Source organism: Mauremys mutica, chromosome 22 (genome assembly GCF_020497125.1).
Source record: "Mauremys mutica isolate MM-2020 ecotype Southern chromosome 22, ASM2049712v1, whole genome shotgun sequence".
NCBI classification, from domain to species: domain Eukaryota; kingdom Metazoa; phylum Chordata; order Testudines; family Geoemydidae; genus Mauremys; species Mauremys mutica.
This window is the reverse complement of record NC_059093.1, coordinates 21,267,122-21,283,003: the sequence shown is the minus strand read 5'-3', so window position 1 is coordinate 21,283,003 and position 15,882 is coordinate 21,267,122. Positions and strand designations below refer to the sequence as shown.

Here is a 15,882-nt window from a genome sequence, read left to right as displayed (position 1 = left end):
TCGGGGGTGGGTCTTTCCCTCGTGGTTTATGTTTATGTGTTGGGGCTGCTGACATGACTTCTACTAACCCTGGGCTTACATTGCAGTGTAGACATATCCTGAGAGGGCATCTATACTGTGACAAAATCCCGCTGGCCTGGATGGTCTGATTTGGGCTCCTGGGGCTCAGGTTGTGGAGCTAAAAACTACAGCATAGACATCTGGGGTCAGACTGGAGCCCAGGCTCGGAGACCCTCACCCCTCGTGGAGTCTCGGAGGCTGGGCTGAAGCCGAAGTGTCTACGCTGTTATTTTATAACCCTGCAGCACAAGCCCCACAAGCCTGAATCAACTGACCCAGGGTTTGAGAATAGTGACTTGGGTGTGTTAATGACAGTGTAGACATAATGGTAGGCTATGTCCACACTGCAATGAAACACCCAGCGCTGTCCCGTGCCAGTGCAGGCTCCCAGGCTAGGGCCGTGGGGTGGTAAATTTGCAGTGTAGACATCTCGGCTCAGGCTCAATACCAGGCTCTGGGAGCCTTCAAGGTTGGGAGGGAGTTTAGCAAGCAAAAAAGGTAAAATGGCAGTGGAGTATTACCCTGGACTCAATGGCATTTCTCCATTGGTCTGTCTGCTTTGGGGCAGGGACAATAACACGTCCTGCTGCATTCGTTATTTCAAAGGGCAGTTTAGGATTTTCATTCTCACACAGGGTGCACAAAGCAGGACTCAACCCTCCGTGTACACTAATGAGCTGCCCACAGGTTCTGGCAGCCACCATGAGCACCCAGACCTGCCCCTGTCCCAGAGGAAGCAGGATCATCTGTGACAGCTGGAACACTGACCTATCAGCTCTTAACTCCCAAACTTTTAGTAAGTCTGTTATCAGTGCCTGTGAGTATATTTTAAACAACTATACTGGGCTGGACCAAAGAGCTCTGTGTTTTGTCCTCCCACAGTAGCCAATACCACGTTGTCCAAGAGTTAGTCAACAAGGCACCACTGAGAATTGAACCCAGGATCTTCAGCTTACAAGACAGGTGCTTTAGCTAGCTAAGCCATGGTACCTGCCTGTGTCAACAACACAGTGTCTGCCCACACCTGACTCCCTGCCATCCCCACTGGGGCCTGAAAAGCTTTGCTTGTGTTTGGATTCTGCAAAGCAAAGGAGCAGGTGAGGTTTTCCTTGCAAGCTCTGTGTGTGTGTGTGTGTGTGTGTGTGTGTGTGTGTGTGTGTGTGTGTGTGTGTGTGTGTGTGTGTGTGTGTGCGTGTGTGTGAGACTCTTTGGCCAGGTCCGCACTACAAGGTTACTTCAGCATCGTTATATTGCTCAGATGTGTGAAAAACACACAACGCTCCCTCGGTCAGCAGTTTTTGGCTGGTGCACACACTGCAATACCACATCTGGAGACAAAATTGCCCTGTTTTGGTGACAAAATAAAACCACCTCGACGAGAGGCCTAGTGCTTTTTGCAGCAAACTTAAAGTGACAAATGTCAGTGTAAATGCTGCTGGTCATTATATCAACATAACTGGCCTCCACCAGTATCCCACCATGCCTGCCGTGAACTCACCTGCCCTGCATTCCTGCTACAGAGGCTGGGCTCCTCCCCTTTCATAGCTCCAGAAAGTTCTGACAGCTGAGCCACTATCTATACCGGGATTAGCTTGATAGAACTGCATTGCCAGCCTAAGGATTGTAATTACACCAACCTAATTTTGTAGTGTAGACCTGTCCAAAGAATCACACACACACCTTGGGAGCAAAATTTCATCTGCTCCTCTGCTTTATAGAATACAAACACGAACAACACTTCTCAGGGCCCAGTGGGGATTGGCAGAGAGTCAGGTGTGGGCCATCTTTATCCCAGGAGAGATGGACTCTAAGGGTACGTCTCCATTGCAATGTAAGCCCAAGTGTGGCACGCTGTGCTCAGAGCAGCACCTGGAAGCCCCATATTCACCACTCTCATATAATGATGACATGGTTTGATCAAAGTCTGCCTTGTGACGTATCATTTCAAAAGTCTTGATCTGTTGAACCTTAATATCGTGTTGGATTGTGTGTGCTCGCATTGGTTGGGAAGTTATGAAGTTTTGCTCTGTGTGTGTTACTGAGATATGTTATGAGGTTGAGAAATGCCCCCCACCAGCCTTTCAGGTGCGACAAGGGAGGAGCCAGACTCGCTGCTGGCCCATTGAAGGGATCCACACTCCCAAGGACTATCCCAGGAACCGTGTACAATGCAGACTTCTCCGAGATAGCACAGAGACAATGGACACTGCTTGAGTCACACGGTAACAAAGGAGCTTCCTAGCAAGTTGGAAGAAGCTATGAAAGAGGGGAATAGACATCATGACTTGGCCTCTCTCCCCCACAACTCAACAGGTGGAAACACACCTGGAGGACAAATACTGAACTGATTCAGAAATCAGAAGAGAATAATAACAATAATACTTGCAAACCAAAGTCCCCAAACAGACTAGTATTAGTTTTTCAGCAGAAAATTTTCAGTTTGGGGAATTTTGTTTTCTCTGTCAGACCTTGCCAAGGGAAGCAGGGAGAAAATGTTGGAGTTGCCTCCTTCAGAACAGCTTGGCCTAGACACTAGCTCTGATTCACTGCTCTGGCCTTGCTCGGGTTGAGGGTATTTTAATAATTTGGGCAGGTCCCAGGGTGTTTGAGGGAGAAGATGAGGATGTTCCCTTTTGAGATAAAAGCTAAGAAATACAGCACTAGAGAATTTCTTTTTTAAAGAAATCTGGGATTTAGACATTTTATTTAAAGCAAGGGAGTTCTGAGTTTCTGAGAAGGTTTTTGTTTGCAAGAAGCAATATTGTTTGATCTGTCATTGTACCAAAGGGGGAGATGGTTGTCTACAAAGGAAGGGTGAAAACTAAATGCATCTGATGAAAATGGGATTCGAACCCCTTTGTGCAGAGCACAATGGATTAGCAGTCCATCACCTTAACCACTCGGCCACCTCATCTGAGCTGTTAGAAAATGGACAGGAGGAGAAATCTAAGGGCAGCAGAGCTAGGGACAATAAGGAGTTTTTAAATACTAAGCGGAAGCAGGGGCTGAATGAGCTCCCCCCTCACATCTAGTGAGGAGCTGGGGGAAAGACTTCAGGAACAGACCGTGTTTGCACAGACACACCTAGGGTACGTCTACACTATGGGACTATTCCAAATTTGCATAAACCGGTTTTGTAAAACAGATTTTATAAAATCGAGTGCACGCGGCCACACTAAGCACATTAATTCGGTGGTGTGCGTCCGCGGTCCGAGGCTAACGTCGATTTCTGGAGCGTTGCACTGTGGGTAGCTATTCCCTAGCTATCCCATAGTTCCCGCAGCCTCCCCCGCCCCTTGCAATTTCCGGGTTGAGATCCCAGTGCCTGATGGGGCAAAAATCATTGTTGCGGGTGGTTCTGGGTAAATGTCGTCAGTCACTCCTTCCTCCGGTAAAGCAACGGCAGACAAGCATTTCGCGGCTTTTTTCCCTAGATTGCCCTGGCAGATGCCATAGCATGGCAATCATGGAGCCTGTTTTGCCTTTTGTGACTGTCACCGTATGTGTACTAGATGCCGCTGACAGAGGCGATTCAGCAGCGCTACACAGCAGCATACTTTTGCTTTTGCATGACAGCAGAGATAGTTACCAACCATACTGTACCATCTACCAATCCATAAATTGGTAAAAAGATGATCATGGTTACCAGTCCTTTTGCACTGTGCCATCTGTTGCTGTCATAAGTGCCCCTGACTGCTCTTAGCCAGGGGTGCAAAAGCCAAAATTGGGAATGACTTCCTGAGTCAATCCTTTCTTTATGGTATCAAAAAACAGAATCAGTCCTGCCTAGAATATGGGCAAGTGTACTAGAGAACCACTGTATCATAGAACCAGAGAGCACAGCTGCTCTGTGTCAGATCCTGCAGGAATGATGAGCTGTATTCTATTCACAGGGGGTGCTCCTGCAACAACCCCACCTGTTGATTCCGTTCTTCCCACTGCCTTCCTGGGCTACCATAGCAGTGTCCCCCCACTTGTGTGATGAAGTAATAAAGAATGCAGGAATAAGACTTGTTAGTGATAATTGAGTGGAAGGCAGCCTCCAGCTGCTATGATAGTCCAGACAGGACATTAAGGAGTGTGGAGGAGAGGAGCCCAGCATCCTGCTGCTAGTCCAGGGGCAGTTGAATCTTTTCTTTACACATGAAGGGTGGGGGCTGATGAAGCTCAGCCCCCTGTTGCTATGATGAAGACAGTTATCAACCATACTGCACCATCTACCATGAAAAATTAGGTGCACTTGACATTGGGGGACCTGACAGATGCTAGTCGGCATGGTTACCAGTCCTTTTGCACTGCACCACATACCAGAAAGCTCATGATGATGAGAACGGATGCCAGTCATACTGCACCATCAGCCACCCATAGCGGGGGAGATGGGAGCAAGGATATTGGTGTTGACTGCTGCAGCATTGCGTCTATCTGCAGCATTCAGTACAGATAGGGTGACATGTTAAATAGTCACGAGAGGATTTTTTCCCTTTTACTTCTGGGGTGGGTGGGGGGGGTGTACATTGCCGAGCTATGCTCTGAACCACCATGGACACTGTTTGTTTGACCCTAGAGGCACTTGGAGCTCAGCCAAGAATGCAAATGCTTTTCGGAGACTGCAGGAACTGTGGGATAGCTTGAGTCCTCCAGTCCATGAGCGTCCATTTGATTCTTTGGCTTTCCATTACGCTTGTCATGCTGCAGTGCGCTGAGTCCCTGCTATGGTATCTGTCTGGAGAATTTTTAAAAATGATTCTGAATTTCGTCTTCTATAACGGAGCACTGATAGAACGGATTTGCCTGCCCTTACTGCGATCACATCCGCATGGTCCATGCTGGAGCTCTTTTTTTTATTTTGATTTCGGACTGCATCGCCACCTGTGCTGATCGGAGCTCCACGCTGGGCAAACAGGAAATATTCAAAAGTTCGCGGGGCTTTTTCTGTCTACCTGACCACTGCATCCGAGTTCAGATTGCGGTCCAGAGCGGTCAGTGGTGCACTGTGGGATAGCTCCCGGAGGCCAATACCGTTGATTTGCGGCCACACTAACCCTAATCCGATATGGCAATTCCGATACTAGCACTACTCCTCTCGTTAGGGAGGAGTACAGAAACCGGTTTAAAGAGCCCTTTATATCGATATAAAGGGCCTCTTGGTGTGGACGGGTGCAGCGTTAAATCATAGAATCATAGAATCATAGAATCTCAGGGTTGGAAGGGACCTCAGGAGGTCATCTAGTCCAACCCCCTGCTCAAAGCAGGACCAAACCCAACTAAATCATCCCAGCCAGGGCTTTGTCAAGCCTGACCTTAAAAACCTCTAAGGAAGGAGATTCCACTACCTCCCTAGGTAACCCATTCCAGTTCTTCACCACCCTACTAGTGAAAAAGTTTTTCCTACTATCCAACCTAAACCTCCCCCTCTGCAACTTGAGACCATTACTCCTTGTTCTGTCATCTTCTACCACTGAGAACAGTCTAGATCCATCCTCTTTGGAACCCCCTTTCAGGTAGTTGAAAGCAGCTATCAAATCCCCCCTCATTCTTCTCTTCTGCAGGCTAAACAATCCCAGTTCCCTCAGCCTCTCCTCATAAGTCATGTGCTCCAGCCCCCTAATCATTTTTGTTGCCCTCCTCTGGACTCCCTCCAATTTATCCACATCCTTCTTGTAGTGTGGGGCCCAAAACTGGACACAGTACTCCAAATGAGGCCTCACCAGTGCTGAGTAGAGGGGGATGATCACATCCCTTGATCTGCTGGAAATGCCCCTACTTATACAACCCAAAATGCCATTAGCCTTCTTGGCAACAAGGGCACACTGTTGACTCATATTCAGCTTTTCGTCCACCGTAACCCCTAGGTCCTTTTCTGCAGAACTGCTGCCCAGCCATTCGGTCCCTAGTCTGTAGCAGTGCATGGGATTCTTCCGTCCTAAGTGCAGGACTCTGCACTTGTCCTTGTTGAACCTCATCATATTTCTTTTGGCCCAATCCTCTAATTTGTCTAGGTCCCTCTGTATCCTATCCCTACCCTCCAGCGTATCAACCACTCCTCCCAGTTTAGTGTCATCTGCAAACTTGCTAAGGGTGCAGTCCGCACCATCCTCCAGATCGTTAATGAAGATATTGAACAAAACCGGCCCCAGCACCGACCCTTGGGGCACTCCACTTGATACCGGCTGCCAACTAGACATGGAACCATTGATCACTACCCGTTGAGCCCGACCATCTAGCCAGTTTTCTATCCACCTTACCGTCCATTCATCCAGCCCAGACTTCTTTAACTTGCTGGCAAGAATACTGTGGGAGACTGTATCAAAAGCTTTGCTAAAATCCAGAAATAGTACATCCTCTGCTTTCCCCTCATCCACAGAGCCGGTTATCTCGTCATAGAAGGCAATTAGGTTAGTCAGGCATGACTTGCCCTTGATGAATCCATGCTGACTGTTCCTGATCACTTTCCCCTCCTTTAAGTGGTTCAGGATTGATTCCTTGAGGACCTGTTCCATGATTTTTCCAGGGACTGAGGTGAGACTGACTGGCCTGTAGTTCCCTGGATCTTCCTTCTTCCCTTTTTTAAAGATGGGCACTACATTAGCTTTTTTCCAGTCATCCGGGACCTCCCCCGATCGCCATGATTTTTCAAAGATAATGGCCAATGGCTCTGCAATCTCATCGGCCAACTCCTTTAGCACCCTCGGATGCAGCGCATCCGGCCCCATGGACTTGTGCTCGTCCAGCTTTCCTAAATAGCCCCGAACTACTTCTTTCTCCACAGAGAGCTGGTCACCTCCTCCCCATACCATGCTGCAGAGTGCAGCTGTCTGGGAGCTGACCTTGTCTGTGAAGACAGAGGCAAAAAAAGCATTGAGTACACTAGCTTTCTCCACATCCTTTGTCACTAGGTTCCCTCCCTCATTCAGCAAGGGGCCCACACTTTCCTTGACTTTCTTCCTGTTGCTAACATACCTAAAGAAACCCTTCTTGTTACTCCTAACATCTCCGGCTAGCTGCAACTCCAAGTGTGATTTGGCCTTCCTGATTTCACACCTGCATGCCTGAACAATACTTTTATACTCCTCCCTGGTTATTTGTCCAATCTTCCACTTCTTGTAAGCTGTTCTTTTGTGTTTAAGACGAGCAAGGATTTCACTGTTAAGCCAAGCTGGTCGCCTGCCATATTTACTTCTCTTCCTACACATCGGGATGGTTTGTTCCTGCAACCTCAATAAGGTTTCTTTGAAATACAGCCAGCTTTCCTCGACTCCTTTCCCCGTCATGTTATTCTCCCAGGGGACCTTGCCCATCAGTTCCCTGAGGGAGTCAAAGTCTGCTTTTCTGAAGTCCAGGGTCTCTGTTCTACTGCTTTCCCTTTTTCCTTGTGTCAGGATCCTGAACTCGACCATCTCATGGTCACTGCCCCCCAGGTTCCCATCCACTATTGCTTCCTCTACTATTTCTTCCCTGTTTGTGAGCAGCAGGTCAAGAAGAGCTTTTCCCCTAGTTGGTTCCTCCAGCACTTGCACCAGGAAATTGTCCCCTACACTTTCCAAAAACTTCCTAGATTGTCTGTGCACTGCTGTATTGCTCTCCCAGCAGATATCGGGGTGATTAAGTCACCCATGAGAACCAGGGCCTGTGATCTAGCAACTTCTGTTAGTTGCTGGAAGAAAGCCTCGTCCACCTCATCCCCCTGGTCCAGTGGTCTGTAGCAGACTCCCACCACGACATTACCCTTGTTGTTCATACTTCTAAATTTAATCCAGAGACACGCAGGTTTTTCTGCAGTTTCATACTGGAGCTCTGAGCAGTCATACTGCTCTCTTACGTACAACGCAACTCCCCCACCTTTTCTGCCCTGCCTGTCCTTCCTGAACAGTTTATATCCATCCATGACAGTACTCCAATCATGTGAGTTATCCCACCAAGTCTCTGTTATTCCAATTACATCATAATTCCCTGACTGTGCCAGGACTTCTAGTTCTCTCTGCTTGTTCCCCAGGCTTCTTGCATTAGTGTATAGGCATTTAAGATAACTCGCTGATTGTCCAGCTTTCTCGGTCTGAGACAGGAGTCCTCCCCTCTTGTAATCTCCTGCTTGTGCTTCCTCCCGGTATCCCACATCCCCACTTACCTCGGGGCTTTGGTCTCCTTCCCCCGGTGAACCTAGTTTAAAGCCCTCCTCACTAGGTTAGCCAGCCTGCTTGCAAAGATGCTCTTCCCTCTCTTCGTGAGGTGGAGCCTAAAACCGGTTTAAACGCGTAGTGTAGACCAGGCCCTAGTCTGCCTAGCTATGCAGCATGATGGGGCCGCTTTCCCAAAATGACCAGTTTCAGCTGGTGGTGGGTTACAAATCACTTTAGGAGTGAATAGAATGAAATGTTATTATCCTTCCTCCATGAGTGAAGGGCAGCAGAACAGACCTAGTCCGTCCTGATGGAGGGCTGGGTGGGTGGGTGAGGAATAGCTTTTACTGGACTGCATAGAAATGATTGAGAACATCTCCCTAAACCAGTGGTCCCCAAACATTTCACTCTGTGCCCTCTTAGCCATGGCTGTGACCCTCGGAAGTCACAGTTGAGAACCGGGGCTGGGATTGGGGCTGTTGCTTGCTGGGGAGAGGGGTGCAGACAGGGGTAAGGGGGTCGAGGCCGAGCTGGGAGCCAGGGGCCCAGGCTGAGGGTGGGGTTGGGGAAGAGCTGGGACAGAGTGGAGCTGAGTGCTGCTCCCTCCATGGTGACTGGCTCAGGCCCTGAGGTGCCCCCATGAATGTTCCTCTGTGTCCACCTAGGAGTCATGCCCCACATTTTGGGAACCACTGAACCCTACTGGCTAAGCAGGGGCTAGTGATGCCAAAGCCCAGGGAAAGGGAGAACAAGTGCGGGGCCCCCAGCGCTGGAGCCATGTGAAGGGGCTGCAGGAGAGGGGCAAGGGCTGGTGGCACAGGGAGTTAAGGGCAAAGGGGGCACAGGAGGGGGCAGGAGTCAGGGGTGAAGGAGGCGCAAGGGTTGGGAGTGCAGGAGCTAGCGGTAAAGGGGGAGTGGGGATCGTCCAGGGGCAATGGGGAAGTGCCAAAGTACAAGCTTTGCCCAGGGCACCATTTCCCCTAATGCTGGTCTGAGCAAACAATTGGAAATGACCCTTCAGTGAGAACAGAACCATAGTGTAGAAAAGCCCCTTTGTTAAGTGGTGGTGGCTGAGGGCTTAGGGAGATGGGTTGGAAAGCAACAGGTATCTTTCTGTAGTGGTTTGATTCTTGCCTGCTAGATAAGGCTGGCGTGTGGTGTCTCCATGGCTGTACTTTCAGTGTCTGATCACCCACAGTGCCACTGGGAGCCAAGTCTAGACATATTCATAGGCTCTATGCCGGGGTTTCTCAAACTTCCTTTCACTGTAACCCCCTTCTGCCAAAAAAACCTTACTACATGGCCCTGGAAAGAGGGACCAAGCCCCTCCACACTGATCAGAGGCAGGGGAGACAAAGCCTGAGCCCTGCCCCAGTTAGGGGAGGGCAAAACCAGAGCTTGAGGGATTCAGCCCTGGGTGGTGGGGCTCAGACTTTTGACTTCAGCCCCAGGCCCCAACAAGTCTAATGCCAGCCCTGGCGACCCCATTAAAACAGGGTTATGACCCACTTTGGGGTCCTGACTCACAGTTTGAGAACCACTGCTCTATGCTGAGGGGAGAGAGTTTTCCTGTGGGTGTAGTTAATTCACTTCCCAAGAGGTGGCAGCTATGTCAGTGGGAGAAGCTATATCGGTGGGTGTGCAAGCTGTGGTGTTTGCCACATTTAAGAAGTTTAATCAAACCCCATTTTTAAAACCACCTGTGGTCTGGGAATGGCAAAGGAGTTCGATGAAGCAGGGTCTGTCCTTCAAAGTCCTGGAAATCACAATTCCACACTCTTGTTGTCATGGGGGTATAGCTCAGTGGTAGAGTGCTTAACTGCCAATGAAGTAGTCCTTGTTTCAAACCCCTGTGTTCTCTTATAACCTTTTTTCTTTTCTTTTTTTTAAAAGGAAAATATTTTCATTTCCATTCTCCATTATGTTCAGGAGCTCCACTATACGGGGGTGCTTGATATGAATGTAAACACTCAACATTTCGCTGTTCAAATGCATAAAAACCTAGCAAAGCTGTCCATCAGCTGAAATCAGTTCCAATCCTCTAAGTGTCTAGTTTATGTTTTCATCAATTAAACAAAGGTATCATATGAATGTACATTTGCAGATCCCTCTTCTCCAGGAGCTATGCTGTGCAGAAGAAAAAGCTACAGTTCAGGAATCTGATGACCAAAGAGCCACCAAATGTTCTGAGGGCTGGAGAAAAATGCCTTCTAGAGAGCTATTGAATGAGCTCAACCTGTTTAGCTTATCAAAAGAAGATTGAAAGGTGAATTCACTGAAGTGTTGAAGGGCCTTAATGGACAGAAAAGATTGGGTATGAAAGGGCTCTTTAATCTAGCAGAGAAAGGCATAACAAGACCCAATGGCTAGAAGGTGAAAAGAGACAAATTCATATTACAAATAAGACAAATATTCAACAACGAGGATGATTTGCCACAGGAACAAGCTACCAAGGAAAGTGATGGATTCGCCATCTCCTGATGTCATTTAATGAAGACTAGATGCCTTTCTGGAATGTGTTTGCCCCAAAAGTAGCTGTTGTGTCATACAGGAGGCCTGTGATATGCAGGGGGTCAGATTAGATGCTCTAATGGTCTCTTCTGGCCATAAAGTCGACTAATTTCTGAAAAACTGAGTGTAGCATTGGGAGCAGCGTCTGATGTTTCCCTGTCTAGCCGGCTTGCTTCCTAGAACGAACGCTCCTTGAGTGGGGTGATCCACAGGGAGTAGCTCAAACCTCCAAAGTGCCTGGGCAGGGGCAGGACATTGGCACAGCAAGGGAGGGGTGCGGCAGTGACATCACAAAGGCCTTTTGCAGGACCTCAGACTATTGGTCAAAGGTGGTGGGGAGATGGTGACCTCACAGAGAGATGCTGACATCAGCCAGGCAGGACAGGGACGAGGGGTCAGGGAAACCTCAGAGACCCCTGTGGCTTTGCTTCAGCAAGTCTCCTTCTCCAGGTCTCTCTTTGAGGACTGGGAGAGTATTCGGGTTCAGGCACGTGAGCGCCAGGAGGAACCTCTTTTGAGTTTTCTCCTTCCCTTTTAGTGATTTTACTAGAAAACAGAAGTCCCTGTTTAGAAGGTAAGGGCCTCCTCGAGGGAAGGGGTGTCATGGGCGTGTCACAGTTCGGATGCCAGTGGCCCCCCTACACTGTCAGGAAGTTCCCACCACCCTGCTCTGTGTTCGCAGGGCGGGAGAGAGCAGCATCCACAGCAGTGATTTGCTCCTGGCTAGTGGAGCAGAGCAGCAGGCTCAGCTGTCAGAACTTCCCAGAGCGATGAAAGGGGAGGGGCCCCATGGCTCTGTAGCAGGAATGCAGGGCAGACGAGTTCACGGCGGGCATTGTGGGATACTGGCAGAGGACAGTTATGGTGATATAATGAACAGCAGCATCTACACTGACACTTTAAGTTTGCTGCAAAAAGCTATAGCCCTCTCATTGAAGTCGTTTTATTTTGTCAGAAAAACAGGGCACTTTTGTCGCCAGACATGGCATTGCAGTGTGTACACCAGCCACAAGCTACCGACCGAGAGAGCGTTGTGTGTTTTTCACACACCTGAGCAATATAATTCTGCTGAAACAACTTTGTAGTGCAGACCTGGCCAAAGATTCACTCACACACTGCTTGCAAGGAAAACCTCACCTGCTCCTCTGCTTTGCAGAATCCAAACACAAGCAAAGCTTGTTAGGCCCTGGTGGCGATGGCAGGTAGTCAGGTGTAGGCAGACACTGTATTATAGCTACCCACAGACACCATGGCTTAGCTGGCTAACGCTTCTGTTTTGTAAACAGGAGATCCTAGGTTCAACTCCCAGTGGTGCCTTGTTGACTGGTTGTTGGGGCACCTGGTATTGGCTACTGTCAGAAGACAAGATTCAGAGCTAGCTGGGCCTTTGGTCCAGCCCAGTGTGGTTTTTCTTATGGTTTAAATAACACTCACAGGCACTGATAATAGAGTTAATGAAAGTTTGGGAGTTAGGAGCGGGTAGGTCAGTGGTCCAGTCCCCACACCGATGACCCCCTCCCTCTGGGACAGGGGCAGGTCTGAGCTCTCACCCAAATGCTCATTGTGGCTGCCAGAAACTGTGAGCAGCTTGTTTAGTTTACAGCAAAGGTTGAGTCCTGCTTTGTGCACCGTGTGTGAGAATGAAAATCCTAAACTGCCCTTTGAAATAACGAAAGCAGCAGGACGTGTTATTGTCCCTGCCCCAAAGCAGACAGACCAATGGAGAAATGCCGTCGAGTCCACGGTGATACTCCACTGCCATTTCACCTTTTTTGCTTGCTAAACTCCTTCTTATCTGCCCGGCCCAGGCTGTCCTCTGCCTCAGCTGCTGCTCCCGGCCTGCTCTAGAGTCAAACACGCAGGGCCCCCAGGGGAACAGAGGCTGGGACAGGGCAGCAGCCTGGGCTGGGCTGGGAAGATGCTGGGAGTTCTCGTTCCCTGAGAACTGGCCCGGCTCCCTTCTCTACAGCGAACAAATCAATTCCACGTCCCCTCCCCAGAAAAACCAGCCTGGAGCCAAGGGCAGCAGGGGAGGATTCCCTCCAGTTCCCACCGAGGCAGGAGAGAACCCAGGGTGTTTCTAGCAGAGCTTATGGAATTGATGTGGGGAAACCAGCCTTTAACAACAGGCAGTTCCAGTTTAAGCTCAGTGTTTTTAACAATTTCTACAACATTAAATAACCCTTCAATCCTAGTGCCACCATCCATAAAATTGCTACAGCCTTATAGGTTCCTAAGTGCACAACTAAACATCTCTTCAAACACAAGGGAGTGGGGATCAGTCAGTGTTCAGAGTCATCCCACATAAAAGAACCATGTTGTGGTACATACTGGCCCCATCATGTGGCCATCGCCTTTCCCTCCTCCTCCAGAGTCAGAATGTGACCAGCTCACACCCAGGGGGAGCAACGCCCCTCCCTTGGTCTCTATGCCAGAGCTCCTATCAGCTCAGTGTCCTTCCTGCAAGAGTGGGCTGCTGAGAGGGTTGCGATGGGGTAAATGAAGGCAGAGGAGGATTGTTCCTCATGGGTTTTCTTTGTGATGCTCTGTGATCCTGCTGGAGGAAGCATCATTTGAGTTTGTTTCAGTGTCTTGGGTTGGGCTCAGGTTGTGACCCTGAGTACAGGGATTCCTGCACTTTCTGCTCCTAGCCCCTCAGGGAATGGACAATGGAGCAGCTTCAGAAAGTGGCTATAAAGTAGCCTAAGAAAGCATAGCATAAGTGAGAAATAAAACAGTATCATCACCTCCCTGGCGGTCTAGTGGTTAGGATTTGGCACTTTCACTGCCCTGGCCTGGTTTCAATTCCCAGTCAGGGAAAAGTGATTTTAAACCAAAACTGCTTCAGTCATTCTTCACTTACAACATGAACAAATCCATGGCATTTTCCTGATTCCCCATCTTCCCAGTGTCTCCATGGCAGGGCTGGCTCCAGCGCAGCAAGCAGGTCCCTGGGGTGGTCAACGGAAAGGGGAGGCTTCTGCTGCAGTTCAGCCCTCTCAGTCTCTCTTGGAGGGAAGGACTTGCCGCCAAAAGTGGCAGAGATAGAGCTGCAGCTTTTTTATTTTTTTTTCCACTTGGGGTGGCAAAAACACTGGAACTGGCCCTGCTCCAGGGAAGACAATTTGCTAAATCCCAGATTAGTGCAGTTCTATCAGTTCTCAGCCTGAGTCCTTAGGTCTTAATCCTGAGGATATTGTCCCATCATGGGGCCATTTCCCGCCTCTCTTTCCTAGGGAAGCACAATTTTCCTTGCACAGACACAGGAACAGCAAGATCTTTCTCTGTCCCTTATGCAAAGCAGGGGGCCAAATTCCATGAAAACAATGGACAAGTAGGGTTCTCTTTTGCCTAACATCCCTTGCACTGCGATTACTCTTTTTTACACAACTGAACCCCGATTGCACGTCCATTTTGTACAACCAGAGACAGCCAGGGGCAGGCAAGTTAAGTGCCAATAGAAACCCCTGACATTCCTTTAGTGATTTTGCTTACATTGCCCAGGTGTCAAATCATTTTGATGAGATTATCTCTCCGCCTGCTGCCTGCAGCCGTCCCCTATAGACCATTTCTGTGGGCAAAGGGCCCATTTCCCCTCAGAAGGGCTGTAAAAGCTTCACGGGACAAAACGTAGTGGTGGTAGTAGCCACTTTACCTGACCCTCTTGTATAATTTAATTACCAAACTTCTATCAATGTGACTGCACAGAGCTGCACATACAGTTACATTCACTGAAAGTGAGCAACTGTCCCCAGAACTCACTGCTGGGAGCCTTAAAGTATCTGCCAGTGGCACAGGTACCTTTTAAGTACCGAGATGTGCAGTGACACATCTTTCATGGGAACCGGCCGGCGTGTGCACGGCCGGCGTGTGCAGAGCAAAGGTTGCCCATGGGCGCCGTGTCAGGCTCTGGCACCGCGTGAGACAATGGACCACATTCTGGTGCCTGGTTTGTTTCCCTGACAGGTGTGGGGACTTCTGGCTACATGATGGCGGCTGCCAGACTCGGTTGGACAGGATTATTTTCAGCTCACCTGAGGCTTGTTCCTGGCCGAACGAGGGCAACCACAGGGCGCCAGCAGAACCAGCTGCAGCAAGGGCACCCTCAGCAGGGGCCGCCGTATAGCAGGCGGGCATCATGGGACACACTGCGCCTGCTCAATGCCAGAGCGTTGTATCACCTTTGGCAGAGTTGCTGTCAGGAGCATCTTCAGCGACGAAGGCAGGTCCCCGCAGCAGTGGCTAAACGGGTTTCTGTGGCTGTTAACAGGCTGGCCACGGTGGGAAAAACAGTGAGTTACTGGCAGAGTGGAGGCAGGTGTGGGCTGGGCTCTGGGGCCAGGACAGGCCTTGATTCCCTCCTGCTGGTCTTTGTTTCTAGGCAGGAAGGGGTTTTCCCGCAGCAACTGGGAGTGGTTGAGTTTCGTGTCCAGGCACTGTATCAGTTCCTCCAGGTTTCTGGTGAGCGCACAGGGCCCCTAGCAGGTACTCGGTACACAGGATTGGCCTGGGAACCGTGCATTACTAGCAATTGTATTATTCCCGTTTTTGTATTTCCAATGGCATTTCTGGCTGGGATTGCATTGTGCTTTGTCTAACGGGGTTTTCTACTGGAGCCGATATTTTAATTAACAAAAAAGAAAAAAGACACAGGCTCTCATGTCACAGCAATTACAGCCAAGGCAGCCTCCTTGCCAACACAATCACGTTTTCATCAGCTCCAGGGGGGTGATTTGATTCTTTCCAATGCTCCTCTGCAAAGAAGCCTTTTCCATAACAAGCAATTACTTGACTTGCTGACCCAGGTCTCTTCCATTTCCTAGCAAAACATTGCAAACTCTGAGCAGAGGAGACAAAAGGCAGGTAGCAAGGCACCACTGGGAGTTGAACCCAGGACCTCTTGTTTACTAGACAGGTGCTTTAGCCAGCTAAGCCATGGTGCCATCCTTGGTGATTGTTCCACAACTGCTTCACTTGGTGCTCTAAGACAACACGTCCAAATTCCGGATCATTTCCTGCCAGACCCGCCAACGTCGAGCTGCCTGGCTCTCTGGGCACAGAAAGCCACAGCTGAGGGGAGAGAGGGTTTCTGCGGCACTCTTTTCCTGCTAGCAGCCGTGATTGGATAGGGATTAGTTTGCTGCATTGTGGTCGCAGCAACTTTGGCTCGACTCTGGGTGACAGTCACCTTTTC

At 49.5% G+C, this 15,882-nt stretch overlaps 1 non-coding gene across 1 annotated transcript; it reads right to left on the bottom strand.

The window, feature by feature from the left end:
* Positions 1-15,557: 15,557 nt before the first annotated feature.
* TRNAT-AGU lies at positions 15,558-15,631 on the bottom strand. Its single transcript has one exon. It is a non-coding gene; the product is annotated as a tRNA-Thr (tRNA).
* Between the last annotated feature and the right edge of the window lie 251 nt (positions 15,632-15,882).